The sequence below is a fragment of the Rhamphochromis sp. 'chilingali' genome, assembly GCF_963969265.1.
Source record: "Rhamphochromis sp. 'chilingali' genome assembly, chromosome: 18".
Lineage (NCBI taxonomy): Eukaryota > Metazoa > Chordata > Actinopteri > Cichliformes > Cichlidae > Rhamphochromis > Rhamphochromis sp. 'chilingali'.
In genome coordinates, this window is record NC_137945.1 from 26,048,596 (window position 1) to 26,070,063 (window position 21,468).

Below are 21,468 nucleotides of genomic sequence, written 5' to 3' on the forward strand. Positions count from 1 at the left end.
TTTGATACTGTCGTTACAGACTAAGCAGATGTTTAAAGCCTTCGGACGCTCATTTGAAACGCACTCATTCTCCTTATCAGCTGGAAACATTAAAGCCGTAAAATGACTTTTTCAAACGGATAAAAACTATTGAACAACAGCAATGTTGAGCCTGTTCCAAAATTTGGATGTACATGTGTTGAAGGTGTGGGTCTTGTTGAATTATTAAACATACATTCTTTAATTTTTCGAGCCACAAAAACAACAACTTTTAATTTTCTTCTGCTTGAGTATCGGCCTCGGGTAGCTCTACTTATCATTGCTCAGTCAGTTGTCTGTTTGTGCTACTTTTTTAAGGAGCAGCGTATTATTGGTAAGGGTGACTTTATGTGTTTAGCTACTTAAGTGGAAGTACTGTGGATAGTTTTACCTTACATACATAGATCTACCAATACAGCTTCTGAGGTAACTGTTTACAAAATGTTATAATCTATTCAAAGGTTCTTTGCAATTTTACATTGATAAACATTATCCTTAACACATTTGGCCCACATAAAGTACTATGGCCATCACACTGTCATTTAGAATTGTTTAAATAACTCCTGTCTTAAGTCCTTCCATCAAAAAAAAAAAAAAAAAAAAAAAAAAACATGGTTCACTTTTACATCACAAAATGTTAGAAATATAAGTCGTTCATAACAAACTGAAAGGTTGGGAGTTTAAAAATCCAAACCGATGGAAGAATCAGAATCAGAATACTTTATTGATCCCTGGGGGAAATTATTTTTTGTTACAGTGCTCCATTATAAACCAACATTAAGACAAGACAGACAATACACTAACTAAGAATAGTACAATATATACATATATATACATACATACATACATACATACATAAGTCACTCATAAATAAATAGCTGGAAAAGAAACATGTGTAGCTGTAGCAGCAAACAGTGTGTTAAGTGGATGCGTTGTACAGGGAGATGGCCACAGGCAGGAAAGATTTCCTGTGTCGTTCAGTGGTGCTTTTCGGTAATCTCAGTCTCTCACTGAACGTGCTCCTGTGACTGACCAGCATGTCATGGAGTGGGTGGGAGGTGTTATCCAACATTGTCTTTATCTTGGACAGCATCCGCCTCTCCGACACCACCTTGAGGGTGTCCAGCTCCATCCCCACAACATTGCTGGCCTTACGGATCAGTTTATCGAGTCTGTTGGCATCTGCGACCCTCAGCCTGCTCCCCCAGCATGCAACAGCATAGAGGATCGCACTGGCCACAACAGACTCATAGAAAACTCATAGAAAATAGGAAGCAGAAGTAGAAGACTATAACGTCTCAGAGCACACGGTGTCTATTATTGTGTAGACATGTATAAATAAGAGCTTAATAAAGATGCTTAATTTCTTAAGAAATAAACAGGTGGAGTGATCTTTATCAAAAGTGGATGTTGCATCTGTGGCTAAACCACTGTACCCAAAAAAACTTTAAAAATCTACTGTGTGTGAGGCTGTGTAAGTAAAGCTTGCCCTTCACACCCGCGTGTAATAAACCATTTGTTGGGGGGTTGTGGATTTGGCACCTCAGCATTGTGAAAGTGGGGAAACATGTTTCTGGCTGTGCATAAGATTTCTTCTTACAACTTAGAATCTCAGTTCTAAATGAAATTCAGATGTTTTTTTTAAGTATGGCTAATGTATTATTTGACTTCTAAGACACACACACACACACACACACACACACACACACACACACACACAAGAACAACACAGAGAAGAAGAAGAGGGGGTCGTTTTACTACGCATCATAAAAACGCAATCATTCATAACATGGACAGTGAGAAGTAAAACTCGTCGTCTTACCACATGTTATATTCTGTAAACTTAAAATAATCCGCAGAAATTAGAGTTTAGTGTTTTAATTCATCTATTAAAAAACACGAGTCAACATTACTGAAGTGACGCTTTAACGATGCGTCTTATCATCGTGTTTATGATGATAAAACATGCTCGTTAGTAGATGTCTGCGCTGTCACTTGTCACGAAAATGTTCAGAGCCAGGGTTCCTCTTTAATTACCATTGATCGTTAATAGGGTCACAAAAGATTTGTCGCATTATCCCCATAAACAAAATGCTTTTATAGAAATCATTGTGATACAAATATTTAGATTCTTGATTCACAATGTGCACGAACTCAAAATCTTTAGAGGTTCATATTTACTGATACTGTCGTGACCTTCCTTCTGTGATTGGATTTTCACTTATTGTCGGCTTTACAGTCACATAAAATTCATTCCAATTTTTTGCCTTTGCTTCAATTAAGGTGTTTCTTTAAATCTACAGCAGCTCCCTTTTCAAAAGGTTTACTGACATAGTAAGGAAGTAGCTAGGGAACTCGGTAAGTATGAGCAACAACAGCTTAGGGACTGTTTCTACAATAAAGAGGAATTCATCATCATCTGCAGTTCATCAAAAAAAAAAAACAATTCAGCAGATCCTCAAAGTATGGATACAATCTGTTTTCAGCTGTAGAGGTACGCTTCACGTACTTATCAACATGCAGTTTAGAGGCTTGCATTAGAGTGCTTTGGTACTTGGACCTCTTTTATTTAGCACGGTTATACCGTTGTGTATTTAGCTATATAAATATGCTCAAGAGTCTATCGTATGTTTGTCATGCAATTAAAAATTCAAAAATATAATTTTTAAATCAGTAACTTTGCAAATTTAGCGCGGACCCTCACCCCTCCCTCCGGCTCCCACGGCCCCGCTGTCACCGTAAGACTCATACTCTTCCCCCCACGTATGCTGCTATTGATCGTTGTCAGTTGTCAGTAAACCTTTTGAAAAGGGAGCTGCTGTAGATTTAAAGAAACACCTTAATTGAAGCAAAGGCAAAAAATTGGAATGAATTTTATGTGACTGTAAAGCCGACAATAAGTGAAAATCCAAAAAACGCCTCCAATCCTAATGATCTCCCCCCCCCCCCCCCCTCTCCCTCTCTCTCTGTGTGTGTGTGTGTGTGTGTGTGTGTGTGTGTGTGTGTGTGTGTGTGTGTGTGTGTCCTCACAGAAGGAAGGTCACGACAGGAGCTTTTTTCAATCAGTTTTTACAAGAAGTGTAGCTCATACAATGGTATAAATGTATTATTTGCGATACTTTATAAATATGAACCTCTAAAGATTTTGAGTTCGTGCACATTGTGAATCAAGAATCTAAATATTTGTATCACAATGATTTCTATAAAAGCATTTTGTTTATGGGGATAATGCGACAAATCTTTTGTGACCCTATTAACGATCAATGGTAATTAAAGAGGAACCCTGGCTCTGAACATTTTCGTGACAAGTGACAGCGCAGACATCTACTAACGAGAGAACATGTTTTATCATCATAAACACGATGATAAGACGCATCGTTAAAGCGTCACTTCAGTAATGTTGACTCGTGTTTTTTAATAGATGAATTAAAACACTAAACTCTAATTTCTGCGGATTATTTTAAGTTTACAGAATATAACATGTGGTAAGACGACGAGTTTTACTTCTCACTGTCCATGTTATGAATGATTGCGTTTTTATGATGCGTAGTAAAACGACCCCCTCTTCTTCTTCTCTGTGTTGTTCTTGTGTGTGTGTGTGTGTGTGTGTGTGTGTGTGTGTGTGTGTGTGTGTGTGTGTGTGTGTGTGTGTGTCTTAGAAGTCAAATAATACATTAGCCATACTTAAAAAAACATCTGAATTTCATTTAGAACTGAGATTCTAATTTGTAAGCAGAAATCTTATGCACAGCCAGAAACATGTTTCCCCACTTTCACAATGCTGAGGTGCCAAATCCACAACCCCCCAACAAATGGTTTATTACACGCGGGTGTGAAGGGCAAGCTTTACTTACACAGCCTCACACACAGTAGATTTTTAAAGTTTTTTTGGGTACAGTGGTTTAGCCACAGATGCAACATCCACTTTTGATAAAGATCACTCCACCTGTTTATTTCTTAAGAAATTAAGCATCTTTATTAAGCTCTTATTTATACATGTCTACACAATAATAGACACCGTGTGCTCTGAGACGTTATAGTCTTCTACTTCTGCTTCCTATTTTCTATGAGTTTTCTATGAGTCTGTTGTGGCCAGTGCGATCCTCTATGCTGTTGCATGCTGGGGGAGCAGGCTGAGGGTCGCAGATGCCAACAGACTCGATAAACTAATCCGTAAGGCCAGCAATGTTGTGGGGATGGAGCTGGACACCCTCAAGGTGGTGTCGGAGAGGCGGATGCTGTCCAAGATAAAGACAATGTTGGATAACACCTCCCACCCACTCCATGACATGCTGGTCAGTCACAGGAGCACGTTCAGTGAGAGACTGAGATTACCGAAAAGCACCACTGAACGACACAGGAAATCTTTCCTGCCTGTGGCCATCTCCCTGTACAACGCATCCACTTAACACACTGTTTGCTGCTACAGCTACACATGTTTCTTTTCCAGCTATTTATTTATGAGTGACTTATGTATGTATGTATGTATGTATGTATATATATGTATATATTGTACTATTCTTAGTTAGTGTATTGTCTGTCTTGTCTTAATGTTGGTTTATAATGGAGCACTGTAACAAAAAATAATTTCCCCCAGGGATCAATAAAGTATTCTGATTCTGATTCTTCCATCGGTTTGGATTTTTAAACTCCCAACCTTTCAGTTTGTTATGAACGACTTATATTTCTAACATTTTGTGATGTAAAAGTGAACCATGTTTTTTTTTTTTTTTTGTTTTTTTTTTGATGGAAGGACTTAAGACAGGAGTTATTTAAACAATTCTAAATGACAGTGTGATGGCCATAGTACTTTATGTGGTCCAAATGTGTTAAGGATAATGTTTATCAATGTAAAATTGCAAAGAACCTTTGAATAGATTATAACATTTTGTAAACAGTTACCTCAGAAGCTGTATTGGTAGATCTATGTATGTAAGGTAAAACTATCCACAGTACTTCCACTTAAGTAGCTAAACACATAAAGTCACCCTTACCAATAATACGCTGCTCCTTAAAAAAGTAGCACAAACAGACAACTGACTGAGCAATGATAAGTAGAGCTACCCGAGGCCGATACTCAAGCAGAAGAAAATTAAAAGTTGTTGTTTTTGTGGCTCGAAAAATTAAAGAATGTATGTTTAATAATTCAACAAGACCCACACCTTCAACACATGTACATCCAAATTTTGGAACAGGCTCAACATTGCTGTTGTTCAATAGTTTTTATCCGTTTGAAAAAGTCATTTTACGGCTTTAATGTTTCCAGCTGATAAGGAGAATGAGTGCGTTTCAAATGAGCGTCCGAAGGCTTTAAACATCTGCTTAGTCTGTAACGACAGTATCAAACTACAGAGCATTGTTTTTACTAAAATTCAACATTTTCAGATGAAAATTTGGCTACTTTTTTTTTTTACTGTAACACCCACCTCAACGCCGTTGTTAGGATACTCTTGGTGATCACATTTTTTCATATTTATGCTTCTGGCACTGAGGGTATCTAATACGCATGTTGTCGCTGTGTTTTGTACTACCAGCTGTGAGGGCTCTGCTTTTGCTTTGAGCAGTCTGTTTTTATTTTGTCTCGTGAGTGTGTGTTTTTCAAACGAGATCCTCGTCAGTTTGATTTTGTTACCACAAACTTTGTGTGAAGTTCACAACAGAGGTAAAGAGATTTAAACACCCCAGTTTAAGGAGGCAGGCAGGGGTTGGACCACCTGCACAGGACAGGTGAAGCGGAGAGTGTCCGGGGAGATGTGCAGCAGAAGCAGAGGGAACATTTTACTAGATGATAAATGGCAGATTTAGATGATTAAGGATTTGTTGACAAGATTAAAAGACACGTCCGTCAGAGTTCAACAACATTACAGTTTGATTAAATAAAACTTTTTTAAACTACACAAGGGTCATTTTCTCCTCTGATAGTAATCATATTAAACATGTCAAGAAAGAAAGAGTATAAAGAAAATAGTAAATGTGTGTCTAATTAAACTCTTCCTGTGAGCCTTACATCATCCTTTAATATGTTTGGTGTTACAAACTTGAAGAAGCACAGAAAAGATCATCAGACATTAATCTAATCAGTTTTCAGCCTTCATTCGTATTGAAAAGTTGAAATCTTCCCTGCTAGACCCAAGTGCAGCGTTTAACACCGTCGGCCATAACATTTTATTACAGCTATTATTAAATGGAGAGTGCTCTTCACACACTGAGGTTAATTATGAAGCTCCACAGGCTTCTGTGCAAAGACCAGTTCTGTTTACATTATACGTGCTTTAGAAGGCATAGCATAGCACAGGTCAGCTCAGCAACATCTCGACTTTGGCTTGTTTTTTCTGGTTAACGTAATTTAGAATTAAAGTTTAGTGTTCTTAGCATTTAGGATGGCCGTGGCGAGTAACTCAAGTGCTGTAAACATTTCATCAAAAGTTATCTGAGTTGGAAGGGTGGCTGTTAATAAGCCATTCTTAAGGAAGGAGAACAGAGAAAAATAAGGCTGAGGTGTGCCAAATTACACAAGAAATTGACTGGAAAAAGAAATCAGCTGTAATATGTCTTATGGAGTAATGAATCCAAATTTGAAATATGCATGGAAGAGGTCCGAAGAGAGATACAACAGTGAATGTCTATAGCCGTCTTTAACACAGCGTGGATACTCTACCGTGCTTTGAGGCTGGATTTCAGCCAGTGTTGTTGGAGCTCTTATCCAAATTAATCAAATTATGAATGTAGAAAAGTTCCACCAGATTTTGATCGACCATGTAATACCAAGTAATGTCTGATTGGCAGCAACTTTCAGTACGACAATGATCGCAAACATACTGCCATTGTAGTCAAAGTATGCCTGGATGAAACAACGCATCAGTCATGGATTGATCTCTCCAGGGTTCGAACCTCAAGATAATCGAAGCAGTGTGGGATCATCTTGACAGAAAACAAAACAAAAGGCATCCAGCATCCAAAGAAGAGTCTCGGATGTCTTTCAAGAAGCCTGCAGAACTAAGAAATTACAAGAAAGCTTACCTATTAGAGTTTAAGCTGCGTTGAAGAATGAAAGGCAGCTTTAACTGAACAAAAGGGTAAAAAAATCCCACATTGACGGCTAACTCAAGAGACAAAAAGCATTAGAACTCAAGTCATTACCGTACTTAAGGATAAATAAGTTAATTAATTACATTAATGCATAAGCAGAAAATAACCTACAGTAACTGCTTTGCGATATGGAAGTGCAAAAGACAACTGAAAGGGAGGATAGTTTCTATTAAGGGACAGAGGAACGATAAGAAACGATAAGAAATCAAGGAGTGTGGTGTAGATAAGTGAGGAAATCCGATCATTACTACAAATTTAGTTGAAATTTAAATATTTTAACTATGGTGTGTGAGGTGGGCCCCTGGGTGCCTCCTGTGAGGGCTGTCTGTTTTCCACATTCTGCAACGGTAAAATACGACTTAGAGGCGGATATTTGTTTTACCAAATGGACAATTGCTGTTGACAAAACTCGCCTCATGGTTGACTCTGAGAAAAAAACTCTTTCCCACAGAGGGGAATAAACGTATTCGAATATGAGCTTTTTTCCACTAAGGCTTATTTTATGGGGAGATGTACGAAATTATTTACCGGGTTACAAGCAATGATAATATCGGCTGTTGACTCCTCATTTTCATTTTCTGTCTATTGAGAAAACCCAGTGTAAAAGTAGCTAAAAGTAATGAAGAAAAAAACTTTGGTCTGACAAGGAGCAGGCTGCGCAAAACCTACCTTATAGATGTTTTAATAATAATAATATTGTTTTGGGGGGCGCGTTATAGGTTATAAGCATTGAGAAAAAACTGATATCTGATATCTCACTCCTCCTTGACCCGCGGTGTGTGTGTGTGTGTGTGTGTGTGTGTGTGTGTGTGTGTGTGTGTGTGTGTGTGTGTGTGTGTGTGTGTGTGTGTGTGTGTGTGTGTGTGTGAAACAAGATCGCCTGTCACGGCAATTATGGTTTGTTTTTTCAGTCCCTTGTAAAAGGGATTCTCAAAAGGAAAAGTAGTATTCAAAGAAAAGTATTCACTAAGGGATATTTATTCATTTTTACACATACGGGGTAGGCAGCCTGTAGGTTACAAGCGGATAGAAAGTTCTTCTTTTCATCACAAGCTATGGTGTAGCCTAAAAATGCAATTTGTTGCTAGGCAGATCATCTTAAAGGTTTTTTTTACTGCGTCTGTATTATAGGAAAATAAAATACTATTGAAATCTCTACAGGAAGTCACTCTTTATTCCCATTAAGAAATACAGAGAAAATCGTCATAATATTGAAACAGAATTCAGACTATGAGTTTGCGGAAAACTAGCTGCCGCTCTGTCTCTCTATACAGCACAAAATCAGCTGCTGCATCACCGCTGTGCTTCAGGAACCAAACCCCTCCCCTCATGTATATGGAACATGACGCATCAGGTCTGAAAATGACTAGACAATTCCGGAGTATTTCCGGAAGTGTCATAAGGTCCGGATCGAGGCCTTCCTTAGTAAATATGCTGTATTTGAATATGGCATATTCAAAGCCTTCTTCTTTGGGAGAGCAGATCTCATCGGACACAGGAGAGCTGCTGGGCTGCAGAATGAAATCCATCTTGTGTGTCTGAGGCTTAGAAATTGTGAACTCCTCCTCTCTGCTTTTATTCTCCTCCCTCTAAAAACTTTTTTCTTTTTTTTTCCCAACAACAGATGGCGCGCTTCCGGAGGTTTACCCCCCCTCCCTTCTCAGGATGCAATTCGACACGCTTAGCGACAGATGGCGCGCTTCCGGGGTTCGCCCCCCCTTCTCCGGATGTCGGGGGGTTCCCGCCCCCCCCCCCTTCTCCGGATGCAATTCGTCACGGTCATTACTCGCTTCCGGGGGGGAGGGGGGAGGTCAAAAGGTCATGATTAGGGCCATCAATCACTTTGGATTAAATTTTGTCATAAACCGTATGGGAGTATCTCTCTATAAGTTATTCCAATGTTCATACATTTGGCAAAGATATGTTTTTTTCCAGATTTAATTTTGAGTACATGTCATTTTTGTTTTTGAATGCTGTGTTTCACTTTAATTTACACTAAAATAAGCCTTTTTCCAAATACCAAAAATTCACTCCTGACTGTTAATAACACCGTGCTTCCCGCTAGATGATAGGACCCACTCACCATGATGGGGTGAACTCCACATGGGCATCAAAAAATCCTGTCACCTCAGCAGTGGCTACCTTCCAACCCTCGATCCTGGCCCTGATCAATCCCTCTCTCTTTTGGTTCCTTACAATCTTCACCAGGCCGGGATAGCGTTTGTTCACATACTCCTCCAGTGGACCTTTCAGTTGCTCTACAGTTCAGAAAATGAAGATAACACATCAAACAAAACAAGTCAGAAATGCTTATAAAGACTGATCTTTAGTTGATCTTTGAATCTGCAGTTTAGCTTATAATCTGCACATCTATCCTTGAACAGTCTGCCAGCTGGAGTTTTCCAGTATTTGATCTGATGTCAGGACTAATAAAGCCTGAAAAGAATATATCACCATTGCAGCTAAGTTGGCGAGTTTAAGAAGAATCCCTACATGCTAAAGAAAGTGCTTGTATTTTTTTCTTAGCTTCTCTAACATCAGATCCATTGCAGCCCTCTTTACTGAAGAAAGGAGGAAAAAAAGAAAAATGCTGTTCCAGAGTCCCCTCTGGCAGCAACAATCAAAGCCTGACACATTATGCCTAGCTTGCATAATTATTTTCATGCAATCACAATAATTGGAATTCATGTCGATAAATATGAAAGGACAGCAGAGTGAGCTTAAGCAACCATTCCCAGTATGACAACTCTTTTGTCTCACTTCTCTCACTGGCAGCCTGCACTCCTTTATAAACCTCACATCAAGCCTTAGTATTGGTTGTGTGAAACAACATGATAAGAACACAAAGGGCAACCCACTAAGCACTAAATGGTAAATGGCCTGCATTTGTATAGCGCTTTTCTAGTCCCTAAGGACCCCAAAGCGCTTCACACTACATAATAAGTATTTGGTCAATAACAAAAATACAACTCAATACTTTGTAACATAACCTTTGTTGGCAATAACAGAGGTCAAACGTTTACTATAGGTCTTTACCAGGTTTGCACACACAGTAGCTGGTATTTTGGCCCATTCCTCCATGCAGATCTTCTCGAGAGCAGTGATGTTTTGGGGCTGTCGCCGAGCAACACGGACTTTCAACTCCCGCCACAGATTTTCTATGGGGTTGAGGTCTGGAGACTGGCTAGGCCACTCCAGGACTTTCAAATGCTTCTTACGGAGCCACTCCTTTGTTGCCCGGGTGGTGTGTTTTGGATCATTGTCATGTTGGAAGACCCAGCCTCGTTTCATCTTCAAAGTTCTCACTGATGGAAGGAGGTTTTGGCTCAAAATCTCACGATACATGGCCCCATTCATTCTGTCCTTAACACGGATCAGTCGTCCTGTCCCCTTGGCAGAAAAACAGCCCCATAGCATGATGTTTCCACCCCCATGCTTCACAGTAGGTATGGTGTTCTTGGGATGCAACTCAGTATTCTTCTTCCTCCAAACACAACGAGTTGAGTTTATACCAAAAAGTTCTACTTTGGTTTCATCTGACCACATGACATTCTCCCAATCCTCTGCTGTATCATCCATGTGCTCTCTGGCAAACTTCAGACGGGCCTGGACATGCACTGGCTTCAGCAGCGGAACACGTCTGGCACTGCGGGATTTGATTCCCTGCCGTTGTAGTGTGTTACTGATGGTGACCTTTGTTACTTTGGTCCCAGCTCTCTGCAGGTCATTCACCAGGTCCCCCCGTGTGGTTCTGGGATCTTTGCTCACCGTTCTCATGATCATTTTGACCCCACGGGATGAGATCTTGCGTGGAGCCCCAGATCGAGGGAGATTATCAGTGGTCTTGTATGTCTTCCATTTTCTGATGATTGCTCCCACAGTTGATTTTTGCACACCAAGCAAATACTTATTTTCCACCCTGATTTACGAATAAATTCTTTACAAATCCAACCATGTGAATTCATGGATTTTTTTTTCACATTCTGTCTCTCACAGTTGAAGTGTACCTCTGGTGCAAATTACTGACCTCTGTCATCATTTTAGGTGGGGGAACTTGCACAATCGGTGGTTGACTAAATACTTTTTTGCCCCACTGTACCTATGAAAATATACTCACTGTATATATATATATAATCAAAGCATTTCTTTAGCAAAGTGCACATACTAGCCCTTTTTAAGTTCATTGACATATGTGCACTCAAACAGGCCCAATGAGATTGAGGGTTATACCCCAATTATTTGTGTTAGGTTTGTAAGCTTTTCCAAATGAATACAGAAAATCAGCAAAACCACCATAAAGAAAGCTTATTTAAATAAAGCTGATATTGGGAGAACAAAGCCCAAGGGGTGGAAAATGAGTAAAAAACCTGTGAAGCAGAGAATAACATGAGGGACTGTTGCAGAGCGCATGAGTGAAACAAGCTCACAGATGAGCTGACAAAGATTGGCAGAAATCACTTTAGAGCAGCCGGGTAATAAGGAACAGGTGAACATAGAGTGGAGCAGATAATTACGAGCAAAAACCCAAACAAATACTTTCAGACAATCCTAAAGCTCTTATTTAGTTGCATAGAGCCATGTGTGAACATTTTGTCTTTACATTTTGCTTCCAAGGAACCGAACTGTCTTTTAATTCTGTAATTTATTTCACGTTCTTCAGGCTTTCTGAAGCTCCTTCAAATTTTTCTTTGGACATCATTTTATCATAATTTTCAGTGCAGTCCTTTATTTGTTTGTTCCTATGAATCATTCACACATAATAAAGGCACCTAACTCAAGGGACAAATTCGTTACTGGCACATTACCAGCAGCTTGTCACAAATACACAATTTGTTTCCTGCACAAAAAATGACAACGATAACACACCAGCAAGGTGATTACCAAAGAGCTATTAGCCAAAAACTTGACATATGTCAAGAAACTAAACAAGTAGAGGACAAAAGAACTGGCAGCTTAAATAAAAACATCTACAGCAGACGAACAGAATTTGAAAGTTGTGTCCTTAAGAAATAACACAAAACTGACACACAACCTGAGAGATGCATCTGGCATCTTATGTTTGCAAGTTTCAGTAAACTGCTGCATCTATTTCCCATTTTCCTAGCAAAATACAAAGACATGATGGCTTATTAGCTCATCCTATCCTAAATAACCACTAATGTATGCCAACTATTGTCACTGCTACACTATCAAAAGCTGAAAACAAACATAAAAAACATACAAATTCATCACCACAACAACACAGTTGATAAATAAAGAAATACAGAAGCACACATGCAAATAGAGAGATGACATAAAAGTTCTCACTCAGCTCCCTGCGGTGCTGTTTTAAGCTCCAACTCACTCTAAACAACACCAACGGGGGTCTACTGCTTCCTGAGCATCAACGACCGCGCCACCTTTTTAAGATAAGATAAGATAAGATAAGATAAGATAACCTTTATTAGTCCCACACGTGGGAAATTTGTTTTGTCACAGCAGGAAGAGGACAGTGCAAAGGTTATTCACTAGTTTCAGTTTTATAATAATATAAAACTTAATTATATAATTATATTCAGGTTACATGACACTTATTGTATAAGATAATTATTTCTGGGATGCTGAATGACAATTTGATGTGTATTTTGTTGCTTTCAGTAGAAATCCTGCTGATGACTCAGTGGATTTTAGATGGAAATTCTGTGTTTCACTCACTATAAACCATCTTCTAATCAGAGGGCGAAAAAGCCACTCTTCTTATTTGGTATTAGCTGAAGAAAATATTTAATCTATACTGACCGTCATCGCTGTTGTCGTCCACCAGGATGACCTCCTTGAGCAAGTGTGTGATTGACAGCTGAGTGGACTGAGCGCAGGATCACCGACAGAGCCTCGTTGACGAAGATGAAGATGAGGGAGATTTGGGGAAGGTCTCTTGAGTAGCTGACCTTTCTACATCTGTAGAAAGACACGACACAACACCTGTAAACTACTTGCATTAAGTAATACGAGGTGCCAGTGGAGCACTAGAGTGATGGTTTGGGAAAAGTAGTCTACAAAGTTATACAATTAAAAAGACAATCATGATTTTGTATTGATGAGCCCATTTACCATGATTTCTAACATTTCTGATCAATTGAATGTTGTATTAAATAACAAGGAATATGCCTTTCTTTTTAAAAAATGAGGACATTTCTCAGTGAACCTTAATTTTTGAGTGCTCGCATATTTAATTTTGAATTTGTAAAAAAGACTAAACTACCTCCATAGAGCTGCTGACGTCTTGTTCAATGGGGCTGAAAGGCAGAGCAAGTGCTGCTTCCTGTTCAACTATAATCACAAGGATTTATTTTCCACATTGGCCTTTTAACTGCATGTGCTGTTTCAGATAGAAACCCTATTTTAAACTTGTTTTGTTTAAACAGCTCTAATGAAGCGGAAAGCGGCAGGGTGAGGCTTTGGCTCTAAGTTTAGCACATGTGGGAAAGGAAGGGGCTTCTTTTATTGTCTCCTTTTCACGTCTTTTTTTCTTTTATCGATTATCTTATTTCCTCTGTGAAATAATAGCTAATTAGAAGTTATTCTATAACAAATCCAGTGTTTTCAATTCACGAGGTTGGAGAACACTTTTTTAGGGTTTTTGGCAGGAAACCATTAGAAAACAGAAGGCAACATTAACAAGATTAACCACGAAGAACTGGGACATTTGTCACCTTTTTTCTCCTTCTGATACAATATTGCAAAAGTCTTGAGGCATCCTCATTTCATTATATTCTGCTGGGAAAATGGGAAATAGGCAGAGCAATTCACTTAAACGTGCAAACATAAATGGAAATACAGTACATAAGGCAAAAATGTACTTGAAAGTCAATATTTGGTATGGCCACCTTTACTATCGAACATAGCCTGGACTCTCTCTTTCCGGAACACACTGCTTTAATAAATGTTGAGGTCTGGGCTCTGGGGAGGCCAATCCATGACTGATCTAGGTATACGTTTACTGCATTCACCGTGTGTTTGGGATCATTGTCGTAATGAATAAAAATATGCCTTTTCCAACTAGATGCTTTTCAGCTGGGACTGCATGATTAATGAAAATCTTAATATCTGGTTCATATTTCCATCAGCTTTCTCAAGATTCCCAACACCACTGGCAGAGCCTTCATCGTGTTTTACAGATGGATGTAAACACCCTCTGTTGGAGTCATATCAACAATTATTTGAACCAAAAATGTCAAATATGAATTCATAATGCTGTAAGACCTGTTGCCACTGATATAGTCCAGTTCTCGTGTAATTTACCATACCTCAGCCTTTTCTCCCTGTTTCTCTTCACTAAAAATGGCTTCTTGACAGCCTTCCACTGAGACCGTTTCTGATGAGGCTTCAGCAAACAGCAGATGGATCCATTAAAGGGCCAGTGCATCTCTCAGGTACTTCAAGTCTTTGCTTTTCTTTATATTTTTCTACATCTTAAGGACATGATTTCCAGATACAGTTCATCTGCTGTACAGAGTTATTTAGTCCTGCTACTTTTCCGGTTTCCTCAATTTTTTTAAGGACTCACAGCACGCCAGATTTTTGGGAACCACCTAGTTGGTTCAAAATGTTATTTTTACCTATCAGATTTTGTTATCTTTTAGATTCTTAAAGTGCTATGCTGTGGTGTGCTGGGGGAGCAGCACAGCAAAGAAGGACTCATCCAGGCTGGAAAAACTGATCAGGAAGGCTAGCTCTGTGGTCGGCATGAAGCTGGACACCCTGGTGACAGTGGCAGAGAAAAGGACACTAAAGAAACTGATGGACATTATGGACAATGCCAGGCATCCTCTGCACACGGCCATTAACAACCAGAAGAGTCTGTTCAGTGACAGGCTGCTTCTCCCCAAGACAAGAACTAACAGACTTAAAAACTCCTTTGTCCCACACGCCATCAGACTGTTTAACTCCTCTCTGGAGGGGAGAGGGAGGGGAAACAGGAGGACAAAGGAGGGGGGAACAACTAAGCTGTAGTGCCTCTTCACCTCACTGTGCAATACCTTTTGTGCAATACTTTTGTAAATAGTCAACAGTGCAATAGACCTCAATACTCGATACTTTGGGAGCCATAAACATCATTAGACCAGTGCACATATTGGTAAATGGACTGGTTCTTATATAGCGCTTTTCTACTCTTCTGAGCACTCAAAGCGCTTTACACAACTTGTGCATTCACCCATTCACACCCATTCGCACAAGCACATTGTTCTAGGTGCTTTCTAAGTAACATTCACACACATTCATACTCCGATGGATGCATCGGAGAGCAATTTGGGGTTAATATCTTGCCCAAGGATATTTGGCATGCAGACTGGGGGAAGCCAGGAATCGAACCACCAATCTTCCGATCAGCAGATGACCTGCTCTACCGCCTGAGCTACAGCCACCCCCTTATTGTCTCTATTGTGCTCTGTCTTGGTTGTTGAGTTGACTAATGTGGAAATAAAATTTATCCAGCAGTAAACCTGAGTTTGCGGTGAGGGAAGCATCTTGTACAGTACAGCACTTTCCAGCAGGAACTTCGATAGAATGTAAAATAAAACATTTTGTGTATTTTAAAATGACATTCAGTGTGTTTTTGTTGTTGCTGCACTAATCAACCACTTACTACTAACTGCAATGGTAGTTTATTGGATTGGAAAGTGTGGCGATGCTCGCCACCTGGTCTCCCTTCTTGCTTGTTGGTGTGGGCAGGTCTCATTTGTAGGTGCTGAAGAGCTGCTGTGGCTCATTTCCATCAGTGGCACTGGCAATACCTGGGCTCATTCTGTCAGTGAGGTAGTTGAAAAACCCCAGTTGGGTAAAGCGTTTGGGGGTTTTTGTTAACAGACATGCTTATCTATTTAGTTGGTGTTATTTTTTTCAGCTAAATTTTTTAGTGCAATTAGCACTTTCAGCATCAATCCATAGCAATGTGTTGTATTTTTCACATTGTCTGTGTGTAAAATACATATGTAAGCATAGATTACACAAAGGATCCTGCACGCCAAGCTGGATACAAATAGAAATCCCTGGAAACAATTCTTTCTGCGCTTAAGAGCAGCTTCCTATTGCAACGCTGGAGGATTTGTCACCATTACTGGATACGCTGCAGAAGCACAGCAAAGCAGTGACTGTGTGGAGTCGAAAACTATTACACCAACTACACTACACAGTCACCCACATTACCCCAATCACTGGCGTGTTTACACAACAGAGACGCTGAGTCTTTGTTACGGGCGCCAGCCACTGTGGCCTCGTTGTGTGGACACAGAGAGACCTTGCTGTGACTCGCGTCTTCCCTGCTGTGGATTTCTGGAAACCGCGCTTAAAGAAAGCACAAGACTTCTTTCGTAAAATGTGCCTTCCTGAACTTGTTGGGAAATACTTCTCGAAACAACGTGCTGCTCTAAATAGCCTGTAATGTTTCATGTTGTGGTTAAAGATTGATGACAGCTGTGTGGTGCGATGTAAATAGTTTGCATTTCATTTTTATGTGATTGCTGTGTACATGTGAATAGATCTATAATAAAGAAAAACAAACAAATATACTATTCTTTTTTGTTTTATTAAAACAACTTCACACAAAGTACAACTATTTACAATGTACAGTACATCCAAAAGAACAGCTTTAAGAATACTCAACAGGAGCAAGTGTCATTTGGCCCTGGTTTGACAACAACACTGGGGCACATATTAACAAAAACACAGCAAACCTTAACGATCTTATCAAGAAGTGTTGTGTCTTCAGCCTCACATGATAAGAGTAATCAGACTGTGTGTAACATTTTGAACTTGTTGCGCAAACTACCTATTACTCGCTCAACATGAATTCTCAGGTGGGCAATTGCTCTCGTTTGTTCAACGTCCCTTGCATCAAGTTGACAGTAGCCTTTTGTGAAAGCTGGAATCTTGACCTCCGCACACATCATTCCTACAGCATCTCTGATGTCAAAGCCTCTGTCAGCCAATACTACGTCCCCTGGTAACAGCTTTTGAAGAATGCCACATCTCTCTATGATGTGTTTATCTGATGCACGACTAGGGCTGGGCCATATTATACCATTCACGGTAATACCGGTATAATGTTAGGCAACGATAGGAAAATGAAATATCGCGATAGAATGGGAGTAAAACGCGCATGCGCAGTGCCTTTGTTTTCATACGCACATGGCCGATTGTTGAGTGAAACAGATGAACCAGAATTGGTTTGTAAAAATGGTGCAACTTCCGTGATGTGGAACTGGTTTGGTGTTTGTCTGTCAGATACACGACAAAGCACATTTTTTTGCAGAACATGAAAGCGGTCGTCGTTATTGTCGTATTTGTCGGACTAAGATGCTCTTAAATCTGGGAGTAATCTGGGTCCTAAACTCCGTATGCTTCAGGTCAAACAACACTGCAGCATCACTGAGAGTTAAAAACTGTCTAAATTCTTTCATCTTTAGTAAAACGATCAGCATTGCTGCTTTACCAGGTGTAACTATAAAGTTTAACTTCCATGAAAACAAAAAGTTATTACATTTAATGGAGTTAGAAGTTAGCAGGAAGCTAGCGGAAGTTAGCTCGCTAGTTTCGCTAGTTACCTAAGCATGATATAGCATGTTCTGACTGAGAGATTTCTGAACAAATTAAAACGTACAGCTCTGCTATCACTTCCAACATAAATGAAGACAGGAAACTAAACAGCAGTGACGTTTGTAGGGTTACTGAAGTTGGGCTAGCTGGTATATAATGATGTGCTACGTGATCGCTAGCGACACAGCTATGTTAGCATAACATAAACAGTGAAGCTGGAGGACGAACACTAACACTTTTCCACTTATAAAAGTTAACGTGAAGGTTCTTCATGGTTAGAGACAAATGCAATCGCATGGCAGGATGCTGTAAACGGACCAAACTTCAGTCAGGAGAACAACTGAGATAATCTATCCACAATACCAGGTTAGTCATTAATATACTGCAACAACATGGGAATAGAGCAGCTGCCAGAGAATTCAACATTAATGAATCAATGGTACAGAAGTGGAGGAAGCAAGAAGAATGAGTTTAATAAAGTTTGATTTATCTGACTGCTTTGTTTCGCTTAATGTGCCTTATAATCCCGTGCACCTTATGGTCCGAAAAATGCGTACTGCACACTGCAGTTTAATGTTGCAAAGCACCTCTTTTTAACTTCAGTGGATATTATACATGGTTATGCTCAGGATATGTCAGCCCATTTCTACTGGAAATGCCTTTTGGTTAAACTTTCAGCAAGGAATTTGCATTTGCACTGTTACATTTTTATAAAGCTTTAATGTACATAAAAACCAGCTTCTTGTTTAAGTGAAAATAAATGGAAGGTTGTCTTTTTGCGCTAGTAATGTTGTGGAGTTGTATTTTGTCTCGCATCAATTATATCGTCGGTTATATCGTTATCGCAAATTTTCAAATATATATCGTGATAAATATTTTTGGCCATATCGCCCTGCTCTATGCACGACCCCCCATCCCCTGGAAATGAAAGAAATAGCTCCATGGGGTGTAATCCCGATGAGGTATTTTATGGTCTGTGTACCCTTGTAATGAGAGTATGTTTGTGCGCGTGCCTTTAAATTAGATGGTCTTTCTGTTCGAATCTCAAAACAGTCAACAATGATTGCTACTCGTTTTCCAAAAGTTTCAGTAAACTGTGGAGGCATTGTCGCCTGCAGACAGTGCCTCTCAGGCCAGTGCACCAGTGCTCCTAAGTGGGCATACAAAACATCAATGGTATCGGTGAAGACAGAAGACAGTGTTTTGTGCGACACATGGAATAGATGACAAAGATGCTGGACTGGAAGATCAAGTCTCAGACGCATTAGTGTGAGTAAGAGCATTTGGAAACCTGTCAGTTTCTTCGGTATTGGCAGGAAATCTTTGACAGTGTTGAAGAGGGACATTAAGACAGCATAACAATATAGTCCAGTGTAATATCTTACTTTTTCGGTATCGTCCTTTAAGAAAGTTTCATTCAGCTCTGTCTTTTGCAACTGTGCTCGAAGCAGTCTGTTCTCCTCCAACAGCCGGTTTATTTCTGCTCTGCCCTGTTGACTGCACACACAGTCCTTCGTCTGCCCTTCAGCTTCCGTGACGCTGTCACTCCCATCACCACTGTCCACATTTGCAGCTGGTACGTCAACCTCCACTTGTCCAACACAACTGCTGTCCACTGCCTCCATGACATGGTTGTTGTTCTTCTGTCAGACCTTCATCGATCATCAAGCCTGTAAGATAAAAAATAGTGCATAGACTTAAGGTTAATGTACACCAATATTCCAATGACAGGTGTGTGATTCATCTTTAAGTTATGTGCGGATTAGTGTACCATAAGAGCAATTTAGTATGTTTTCAGAGGGGGGTGTTTACCTGCAATGGGTGCTCTTTTTCGCTTCCGTTGCATACGCCTTGCGTGCCGGTCCGAGTCTGACACAGGTTTGTCGTCGTGCCCCATGTGCAGTGTTGGTGCCCAGTCTGGATTTGTTACATCCATTTCATATGCTGGTTTGCCTGCAATAATGCCAAATCAAAAGCTACTCAGTCGACATGACGTGGTTCTGCAGCATCACACATTAGCATGTTTTATCTCATTATCTATGACCGCAGCGCATTGAAAAAAAACCCACTAAAAGCCTTTTGGTTTGGTCCTTTTACAGCATCCTGCCATGCGATTACATTTGTTCCTGACCACCGAGAACACTCACGTTAACTTTTATCGAGTGGAAAAAAAGTTAGCGTGTTTATATTGTGCTAACATAGCTGTGTTACTAGCGGTCACGTAGCACATCATTATATACCAGCTAGCCCAACTTCAGTAACCCTACAAATCAATCAATCAAGCTTTATTTATAAAGCACTTTTCATACAGAAAAAATGTAGCACAAAGTGCTTTACATAGTTAAAAGCAGCCCACCCCACCCTCCAACTCACTCCCCACACTCTCAATACACATATATCCCCCCACCCCCACCCACACACACACATACACACACGCGCACACTTAAAGAGTAAAAATTGGGCTGGGCTCGCATGAGCCAAGTGAGGAAACATTATAACAGAGAGCCGTCTGCACCGGGAGCCGGTCACAGACCGCAGCCTCCGGGCTGGGCACACAGCCGGAGGGAGGCCAAGGAGCCCCCCAACCAGGCTGAGAGGACCCCAGAGACCAGCAGCCACGGTCAATAACAGCCCCGGTGCAGAGAGCGCCCTCCGAGGAAACACTGGAGATATGACGCAATACGATATATACAGGGTAAAATGATAAAATAAATAAGAACAGGATACAATATAAATATAAATATAAATAGAGTAAGAAGATTAAAAAATGAATAAGAATAAAATCAAAAAATATTAGGTAAATCCTAAATTAATAATAGAATAACAGGATAGAATAAATAAGCATAAAAAATAAATAAACGCTAAGTAAAAGCTAAATTAAAAAGGTGGGTCTTGAGCCTGTTCTTAAAAACATGTACGTTCTCTGCGGCCCTGAGCTCCTCCGGCAGGCTGTTCCACAGACGAGGACCATACCACTGAAAAGCTGCCTCTCCGTGAGTATGTGTCCTGACTTTAGGGACAATCAAAAGGCCAGTACCAGAGGACCTCAGGGTCCGCGAGGGTTCGTATGGTAAAAGCAGATCTGAGAGATAAGAAGGCCCAAGACCATTAAGACATTTAAAAACCAATAAAAGAACTTTAAAATCGATCCTGAAACACACGGGGAGCCAATGCAGCGATTCTAAAACCGGTGTAATGTGGGCCCGCCCTCTGGTCTTCGTCAGCACACGAGCTGCCGAGTTTTGCAAGAGTTGTAAAGTTGAAATATTCTTCTTAGGAAGACCAGAGAGCAGGGCATTACAGTAATCAATGCGACTGGCAATAAAAGCATGCATCAGCATCTCCGTGTTGGCCCGAGAGAGAATAGGGCGGACTCTGGCTATATTTTTTAGATGATAAAATCCAATTTTGGTTACATGTTTAACATGTGGGATAAAACCAAGCTCAGAGTCAAAAATAACACCCAGGTTTTTCACTTGTAGCGAAGGACATAGTGAAAATGCCTCTAATTTAGACAAGAGTTTCTCTCTCTGAGCCTCAGGACCGACAATTAAAACTTCAGTTTTGTCCTGGTTAAGCTGTAAAAAGTTTTCTGCCATCCAAGATCTTATATCCAAGATACAGTTAAAAAGGGCATCCATTGGTCTGGTGTCATCAGGAGACACGGAGATGTACAGCTGCGTGTCATCAGCGTAACTGTGGAAGTTCACTCCATGCCTCCTGATGACACTGCCGAGAGGCAACATATACAAATTAAAAAGTACAGGGCCTAGAACCGACCCTTGA

General features: G+C 40.2%; 1 long non-coding RNA gene and 1 pseudogene across 2 annotated transcripts in view; one reads left to right on the forward strand and one right to left on the reverse strand.

Moving 5' to 3' along the window:
• Nucleotides 1-21,468, reverse strand: part of LOC308385976 (polypeptide N-acetylgalactosaminyltransferase 17-like) — a 48,173-nt pseudogene that overhangs the window by 15,889 nt on the left and 10,816 nt on the right. The window contains exons 5-6 of the transcript XR_013974720.1: nucleotides 12,886-13,044; nucleotides 9,191-9,365 (exon numbers count right to left, since the gene is read on the reverse strand). The product of XR_013974720.1 is annotated as a polypeptide N-acetylgalactosaminyltransferase 17-like (transcript). The remainder of the gene's footprint in view (nucleotides 1-9,190; nucleotides 9,366-12,885; nucleotides 13,045-21,468) is intronic.
• On the forward strand, nucleotides 13,911-15,686 carry LOC308386019. Its single transcript, XR_013969690.1, has 3 exons — nucleotides 13,911-14,342; nucleotides 14,443-14,519; nucleotides 14,730-15,686. It is a non-coding gene; the product is annotated as an uncharacterized lncRNA (long non-coding RNA).